The sequence below is a fragment of the Schistocerca piceifrons genome, chromosome 3 (assembly GCF_021461385.2).
Source record: "Schistocerca piceifrons isolate TAMUIC-IGC-003096 chromosome 3, iqSchPice1.1, whole genome shotgun sequence".
Lineage (NCBI taxonomy): Eukaryota > Metazoa > Arthropoda > Insecta > Orthoptera > Acrididae > Schistocerca > Schistocerca piceifrons.
In genome coordinates this window covers 280257590-280266792 of record NC_060140.1, presented here as the reverse complement: position 1 = coordinate 280266792, position 9203 = coordinate 280257590, and the positions used below count along the sequence as shown (strand labels likewise).

At 45.2% G+C, this 9203-nt stretch overlaps 1 pseudogene; it reads right to left on the bottom strand.

Moving 5' to 3' along the window:
- Positions 1 to 4474: 4474 nt before the first annotated feature.
- Positions 4475 to 4592, bottom strand: LOC124790556 (annotated as a pseudogene).
- Positions 4593 to 9203: the final 4611 nt, after the last annotated feature.

The window sequence follows — 9203 nt, the reverse complement described above, 5'->3', positions numbered from 1 at the left end:
TTGGTTGCATTTTTTTATTCACTTGAAACCCCTCTTCAACTAACGTTCACAACTCTCTTGCAGCTGCGGTTTAATTAAGGGAAATTGCTGTTCTAAGGACAGATATCCAGAATCACTAGTTAACAGCGTAAACTTTCCAGAAAATATGAAATTGTAGTATTTGTACAAAGCAGAGTGTTATGCTTCTTGAAAAAAGGGCAAAAACAGTGAGTGCATATCTTGTGCTATTTATAGGTTAGTACGTAAGTTCGTAACGGTTTTGTTTTGCATATTGGTATCCCGGTTGCTATACGTTTCTTTATCGACTGTCACTTTTTATTTGTGGATCACTGTTGCAATTTGAGTTTGTGTATTGTCATTTTGTCGTTTGGAGACAGTGAGTGGAGATGTGGAAGCTAAAAATGGAGTGCCAGGTGGAGAAATCGTAGCATTTCCAAAACATTCTTCTGTTTGAGTTGAGTAGCGGGGTGACAGCAGCGGAAGCAGCCAGGAACAACTTCGCCGTGTGTGGGGATAATGCCATCGGACAGAACAAGGCAAGAAAATGGTCTTCCTGTTTTAAGGACCATCGTTTTGACATTATTGACTCTCCACGAACAGAAAGGCCCTCGCGATGAAGGTCGTTTGAACGCATTACTTCACAATGATTCACATCAGTGTACTCGAGAACTGACAAATGTCATTCTCAATGGAGAGAAGTCTTCCGAAGTAAGAGTGATTTCAGGTGTGCCGCAGGGGAGTGTCGTAGCACCATTGCTGTTCACAGTATATATAAATGACCTTGTGGATAACATTGGAAGCTCACTGAGGCTTTTTGCGGGTGGTGCTGTAGTACGAGGTGCATTCAAGTTCTAAGGCCTCCGATTTTTTTTTTCTCTGGACTGGAAAGAGATAGAAACATGCGCATTGTCTTAAAATAAGGCCGTGTTCATTGTCAATACGTCCCAGAGATGGCAGCACTGTACGGCAGATGGAATTTTACCGCCAGCGGCGAGAATGAGAACTGTTTTAAATACTTAAAATGGCGACGTTTTTCTTACTTGAACAGTGTGAAATCAGTCGTTTTCTGAATTTGCATGGCGTGAAACCAATTGAAATTCATCGACAGGTGAAGGACACATGTGGTGATAGAGTTATGGATGTGTCGAAAGTGCGTTTGTGGGTGCGACAGTTTAATGAAGGCAGAACATCGTGTGACAACAAACCGAAACAACCTCGGGCTCGCACAAGCCGGTCTGACGACATGATCGAGAACGTGGAGAGAATTGTTTTGGGGGATTGCCGATTGAACAGATCGCCTCCAGAGTTGGCATTTCTGTGGGTTCTGTGCACACAATCCTGCATGACGACCTGAAAATGCGAAAAGTGCCATCCAGGTGGGTGCCACGAATGCTGACGGACGACCACATAGCTGCCCGTGTGGCATGTTGCCGAGCAATGTTGACACGCAACGACAGCATGAATGGGACTTTCTTTTCATCGGTTGTGACAATGGATGAGACGTGGATGCCATTTTTCAATCCAGAAACAAAGCGCCAGTCAGCTCAATGGAAGCACACAGATTCACCGCCACCAAAAAAATTTCGGGTAACCGCCAGTGCTGAAAAAATGATGGTGTCCCTGTTCTGGGACAGCGAGGGCGTAATCCTTACCCATTGCGTTCCAAAGGGCACTACGGTAACAGGTGCATCCTACGAAAATGTTTTGAAGAACAAATTCCTTCTTGCACTGCAACAAAAACGTCCAGGAAGGGCTGCGCGTGTGCTGTTTCACCAAGACAACGCACCCGCACATCGAGCTAATGTTACGCAACAGTTTCTTCGTGATAACAACTTTGAAATAATTCCTCATGCTCCTTACTCACCTGACCTGGCTCCTAGTGACTTTTGGCTTTTTCCAACAATGAAAGACACTCTCCGTGGCCGCACATTCACCAGCCGTGCTGCTATTGCCTCAGCGATTTTCCAGTGGTCAAAACAGACTCCTAAAGAATCCTTTGCCGCTGCCATGGAATCATGGCGTCAGTGTTGTCAAAAATGTGTACGTCTGCAGGGCGATTACGTCGAGAAGTAACGCCAGTTTCATCGATTTCGGGTGAGTAGTTAATTAGAAAAAAAATCGGAGGCCTTAGAACTTGAATGCACCTCGTATATCGAGAGGTTGTAACAATAGAAAATTGTACTGAAATGCAGAAGGATCTGGAACGAATTGACGCATGGAGCAGGGAATGGCAATTGAATCTCAATGTAGACAAGTGTAATGCGCTGCGAATACATAGAAAGACCCTTTATCATTTAGCTACAATATAGCAGGTCAGTAACTGGAAGCACTTAATTCCATAAATTATCTGGGAGTAGGTATTAGGAGTGATTTAAAATGGAACGACCATAAAATGTCCGTAAAGCAGATGCCAGACTGAGGTTCATTGGAAGAATCCTTAGGAAATGCAGCCCGAAAACAAAGGAAGTAGGTTACAGTACACTTGTTCGCCCACTGCTTGAATACTGCTCACCGGTGTGGGATCCGTATCAGATAGCGTTGGTAGAAGAGATAGAGAAGATCCAATGGAGAGCAGCGCGCTTCGTTACAGGATCATTTAGTAATCGCAAAAGCGTTACAGAGATGATAGATAAACTCCAGTGGAAGACTCTGCAAGAGACATGCTCAGTAGCTCGGTACGGGCTTTTGTTGAAGTTTCGAGAACATACCTTCACCGAAGAGTCAAGCAGTATATTGCTCCCTCCTACGTATATCTCGCGAAGAGACCATGAGGATAAAATCAGAGAGATTAGAGCCAACACAGAGGCATACCGACAATCCTTCTTTCCACGAACAAAACGAGACTGGAATAGAAGGGAGAACCGATAGAGGTACTCTAGGTACCCTCCGCCACACACCGTCAGGTGGCTTGCGGAGTGTGGATGTGGATGTAGAACTGTGATCGTTCCATCATCATCCGACATTTGCATGCAGTGGGGAAGGATAGAAAATCGGGTGTATGAGTACCTCATGCTCTATGCCAAAATCACAAAAACCAGAGGGTGGTCATATGTGCATCTCTGCTTGCACGTCAACTGGCCCGTGAACAACACCGAACATTCCTGTCCTGTATCGCTACTGATGACGAGAAATGGTGTCTTTATGCTAACATAATGAAAAGAAAGAAATGGTTGAGCCCAAACAAAGCAGCAACTCCCCGTGCAAAGACCTGCCTGCATACGCAAAATATCATGTTATAGCTCTGGTGGAACAGCGACGGTGTTTTGTACGACGAATTGCTTCCCCGAGATGTACCCGTCATTGCTGACATTTACTGTCAACAACTGAGACCCGAACGAGGTGGCGCAGCAGTTAGCACACTGGACTCGCGTTCGGAAGGACGACGGTTCAAACCCACGTCCGACCATCCTGATTTAGGTTTTCCGTGATTTCTCTAAATCGCTTCAGGCAAATGCCGTGATTGTTCCTCTGATTCGGCATGGCCGACTTTCTCCCCAGTCATTTCCTAACCCGATGGGACCGATGACCTCACTATTTGGTCTCCTCCCCTCAATCAGCCAACCAACAACGGAGATGTTTCGAAGACGCAATCCAAGAACAACGACCAGCAAGACGGCGTGAAGTGATGCTACTCCACGATAAAGCCCGCCTGTACTCTGCTAGACTGACAACAAACACTATTATAGCGGCTGAGTTGGGAAGTCATTCTGCACACACCTTATTCACCTGGTCTTGCGCACTCAGATTTTCTCCATTTCCGCTCTCTGTAGAACAGTCTTTAGGAGGCTTCTTCTCTGGATGAAAATGTGCTACGAACACGGCTCGACGAATTCTCCTCAAAAGCACACAATTTCTACAGTCGCGGAATGGAAAAGTTACCCCAGCGTTGGCAGACTATTGTAAATGGTGCAGGAGAATATACTATTGATGACTTAAGTCTCTGTTATGTCTGTTGCACGTATTAAACTTATGGAAAAATGCTACAAACTTGCGCACCAACCGAACACATTTCTGCAACTTCAAAAGAACACGTCGGAAACGATTCGGATTTGCTTCAGCGCCGATGGCTGTTGGAGAAGCAAGAAACAGATCAAGATTCTACTGACTGACAATTTCTTTAACCCTTTATGTCTGTTGTCTAAGTTTTCACTACTAAATCCAACATCACATGTATCTCGTTCTGCTAAGAGAACAAACACCCGGAGATATTTTTCTCTAACATCCACAATTTTTAATGTACGAGTAGAATTCGTTAGTGGAAAGTGAACTGAACTGAACTCCTCCCGAACAGACCATGAAGGCCCAACAGTACCGACCAGCCGCCGCCTCATCCTCAGACCATAAGCGTCACTGGATGCGGAGATGGAGAAGCACTCCGCTCTCCCTACCATATGTCAGTTTTCGAGACCGGAGCCGCTACTTCTCAATCAAGTAGCTCCTCAGTTTGCCTCGCAAGGGCTGAGTGCACCCCGCTTGCCAACAGCGCTCGGCAGACCGGATGGTCACCCATCCAAGTGCTAGCCCAGCCCGACAGCGCTTAACTTCGGTGATCTGACGGGAACCGGTGTTACCACTGCGGCAAGACCGTTGGCTTTGTGGAAAGTACACTTGAAATGTTTCTTTCGTCACGTCCTTTGAGATTCAGTACCGAGCGAGGTAACACAGTGGTTAGCACACTGGATTCGGGAGGACTACGGTTCAAATCCGTCTCCAACCATCCAGATTTAGGTTTTCCGTCATTTCCCTAACTCGCTACAGGCAAATGTGGGAATGGTTCCTAGAAAGGAATTTGAATCATACAGAGATTGTGCTCCGTCTCTAATTATCTATATGTCGATGGAGCGTTAAACCCTGATCTTCCTTCCTGCAAAGCTTCCGTGGCGTCGAGCCACTCGTAGGCGTGGCCAGAATCCACAAATTTTCGTTCGGTGCTTCAGTCTGCATATACACATCGTAGATGTTTCAGAATTAAAAAGGCCTCTGAAAGCATATAGTTTCATTTAATTAAGATATCTGTGCCTGGGTTTCAGGCAGGATCCTGCCGAGGTGCTATTCCAATACCAGTTGGAGAGTTTCTGCATTGCTGCTCGAAATTAGGAGTAGAACCAAGTGGGCTGAGGCGTGAATGGGAATTTGAATTGAGAAGGGAGGCGTGCTAGGGTAGTCCGTGCAGTTGTACAAAGTCCCTGTGCCAGGGTGGCATAGTGGTTAGCGCATAAGCATACTGAGCAGGAAATCCAGGTTCGAATCCCAGCCTCCGTGCAAATTTTCATTCGTCGCTACCGTCTGTATATAAACGTCACAGATGTTTGAAACTTGAAAAGGTGCCTGGAACCATACAATTTCATTGAAGAATCCACTCACTCTCAGGGCCCGAACGCTACATATTGCTCTGCAAATTTACTCGGAAATTTTATTGGAGATCCCGTCTTTATAGTAATGGTCGCCGACCTCACTTTGACCGGCGTTGTATAAGGCTGCATTCAACACAACTCCTAAGCTACTAATATATGCGCTGTAGAAATCTAACTACAAATACTTCCAGAGGCATTCCAATATCCAGCAACTGAACGGGTTGTTTGCTGGTACTGTTTATGATCCTAGAATAACACCAATAATATTTTGGATTGCCTCCGTCTGTCCATGTCTAATTTCAGTTTTTACCAACGACACCAGCCCACCAACAGCGGACATAAGGTTTTTACCCAGTAACTCTACTTCTCCGAAAAAGTGCGGGAAACAGGCTTTTATAAGTAAACAAGGCACTGTCTTTCGACAGCGTTCAGCCATCCAGGGACTCCAGTACAATCCCAAAGAAGATCCCAGCAGAGGTATCGGAACCTCGAGCAGTGAAGGACGCGGTCAGACGACTCAGAAGCTTTCAGCACCAAGTACAAAGTTACTCAAAAACATCACTCTTCGACTTTCAATGGAAACAAATGTGATTTGTTGTCTTCAATTATACCTCACCAAATCCGCTACTTTTCCTCAACACCACCTCCTGCTAGCAACGGACTCCACAAATAACCGAGCATGTATGCAATCACTAAACAGAAACGCTCGTCTAGATACTGAGAATTCTTTGCCCATACATGGTAAACTCTTGCGAACTTCTTTACCTAAATATATACTCGAACAGTCCACCGGTGTACTGCCAGTTCAGTGTCCAACGAGCAGTACACCCGTGGAGTGTTCGATCAATTGATACTCCAGGAGAAACCGATGAATCGCTGTCTTATACAGGAGTTTGACAAAAATATAGACACATGCTTAATGCGGTGAAGGAAACCCATCAGAATTCAAAACAACTTCCAGTTGCCTCGCCGGCCAGTGTGGCCGAGCAGTTCTAGGTGCTTCAGTCTGGACCCGCGCGACCCCTACGGTCGCAGGTTCGAATCTTGCGCCGGGCATGGATGTGTGTGGTGTCCTTAGGTCAGTTAGGTTTAAGTAGTTCTAAGTTCCAGGGGACTGATGACCTCAGCTGTTAATTCCCATAGTGCACAGAGCCATTTGAACCATTTTTGAACCAATCGCCTCGGAATGGATAAATACGAGTTCTGCATCCTTTCCAAGGGGATTTTATACCATTTTCTTTGCAAGATAGTGGCAAGTCCTGGTAACGATGGTGGTGGATATCTATCACCTACTCTTCTCTCCAAAGTAGACAACAAAGCCTTAATAATGTTAAAATCTGGTGAAAGTGGTGTCCAGGGGAGATGCGACAATTCATACTCGTTCTCAGAAAACCGCCTCTGGGCGATGGGGTCCGTGTGAACAGGAGTCCTGGCGTCTTGGAATACAGCATCACCATACAGAAAAAAACATTATATCATGGGAATGACATGATTAGCCAAAATGGGCACACAATCCTTCGCAGTAATGGACCTCGGAGAGTAATCACGGGTGCCATGGAATGCCATGATATGACTGTCCGTATCATCAGCGATTCCAAGCCATGATTCACCCTTGGAACGTAAATTCGTCCAGAAGTTGAAAAAAGTGTGAAGAAAGATTCTTCCGATCAAATTACTTACTTCCATTCTCAAAAGCCCAGGCTTTATGGCTTCGGCATCACGTTTTCCTGTTACGGGCATCTGCATCTCTGATGAGTCGTTTGCCAATGTGGAAGAAAAAATGGCTCTGAGCACTATGGGAGTTAACATCTGAGGTCATCAGTCCCCTCGTAATACGGGAACTAACTCTACGTGTTTAGTAACTAATCCCACGTGTGATTTTCAGAAGCATGATAGACTGCCGTGAATGTCGGCAAGTTAACGGCTCGGCTCTGAGCACTATGGGACTCAACTGCTGAGGTCATTAGTCCCCTAGAACTTAGAACTAGTTAAACCTAACTAACCTAAGGACATCACAAACATCCATGCCCGAGGCAGGATTCGAACCTGCGACCGTAGCGGTCTTGCGGTTCCAGACTGCAGCGCCTTTAACCGCACGGCCACTTCGGTCGGCGGCAAGTTAACGATTTGGAGAGTTGCGGCGTATTATATTTTATTGCTTGTGTATTTAATTACAATCGTAGTGGTGCTACGGGTAAGTGCTGCAGCAACCACACAACATTCCTCCCATATTTTAACTTTCAGTTTACTAATGCTACAGGAGGACAGCGCGCATAACGCTAAATTTCCTCCAATTAACACTTGGATCTAACACACCCTCCCTAAAGCAGACAAAATATTTAGGAGCGATCTGTCAACTTTCGCGCAATAACCCTCTCTTTAACCGTAATTAGTTATCCTCCGAAGAGAGAAATCTCGTTAATTACTGTTGTTGTCTAGTTTAAGGGGCTCGACTTCTTGGTCGTTGGCACCCGATGTGTGTTAATACAAGGCCACGATGTCGAAAATAGTAAAAAAGTAATAAAACAAATAAGTAAACATTTAATGATGCCGTAAAATTGGGTGAGTAGAAACATATTTCAACTTTGAAAGAAAATAAATTGATAATTGTGAAAAGAAAAATGAACATCAAAATTGTGTGGGGTTATATGTCTCGTGGCTAACTTCAAACTACGAGGGTGGTTTGAAAATTTCTCGAAACTGAATAGAAAAAAAGTTCTTAAAACACTGTAACTTTTTTTTTTTAATTTCTCAGTGTTGTCTCCTTGTAGATTAATTCACTTGGTCCAACGATGTTCCAGTGCCTTCATCCCATCTCGAAAATGAGTTTCCTCCAGGCCTGCAAAAAAGTTGTCAACTCTGGCTATCAATTCTGCCTTAAAAGTGAATCTTAGTCTACCAAGAAAAATTTTCGGTTTTGGGAAGAGATGGAAGTCTGACGGAGCCATGTCAGGTGAATAAGGTGGGTGTGGCAACAATTCATACCTTTCAGAATGAGATTTTCACTCTGCAGCGGAAGGTGCGCTGATATGAAACTCCCTGGCAGATTAAAACTGTGTGCCGGACCGAGACTCGAACTCGGGACCTTTATCTTTCGCGAGCAAGTGATCTACCAACTGAGCTACCCAAGCACGACTCACGCCCCCTCCTCACAGCTTTACTTCCGCCAGTGGTTCGTAGGAGAGCTCTTGTAGTTTGGAAGGTAGGAGACGAGGTACTAGCGGAAGTAAAGCTGTGAGGACGGGGCGTGAGTCGTGCTTGGGTAGCTCAGTTGGTAGTGCACTTGCCCCCGAAAGGCGAGGGTCCCGAGTTCGAGTCTCGGTCCGGCACACAGTTTTAACCTGCCAGGAAGTTTCAATTCATGCTTTTGTTCGTATAATTTTGCCCTGGCGACGGCATTCGTTTTTGATCCAGCGTCAAGAGTCGTGGCAGGCATGTTGCAGATAATTTTTTCATTTTTGATTCTTCAGTTATGTGATATATTCTTTCAGATGACATCTGGCAAGCTTGAGCAATTTCACACACTTTCAATCGGCAATCGTTCATGATCATTTTGTGCACTTTTACAATGATTTCTGGAGTAGTGACACATCTTGGCCAACTGCTGGGCAGATCATTATCTAAGCTCTCCCGACCAAATTTAAATTAATTTGTTCTCTTGGCAACAGTTGAATATGAAGGAGCAGAGTCCCCCAGTGTATTCTGGAAATCTGCGTGAATGTCCTTTGCTTTCATACCTTTCTTTACGAAGTACTTAATCAATGCTCGAATTTCTATTTTTTCCATCTTCGCAAATCACTACGCGGGGACAACCACAGAGCTACGACACCGTCACAGCTCTCTTCCAAG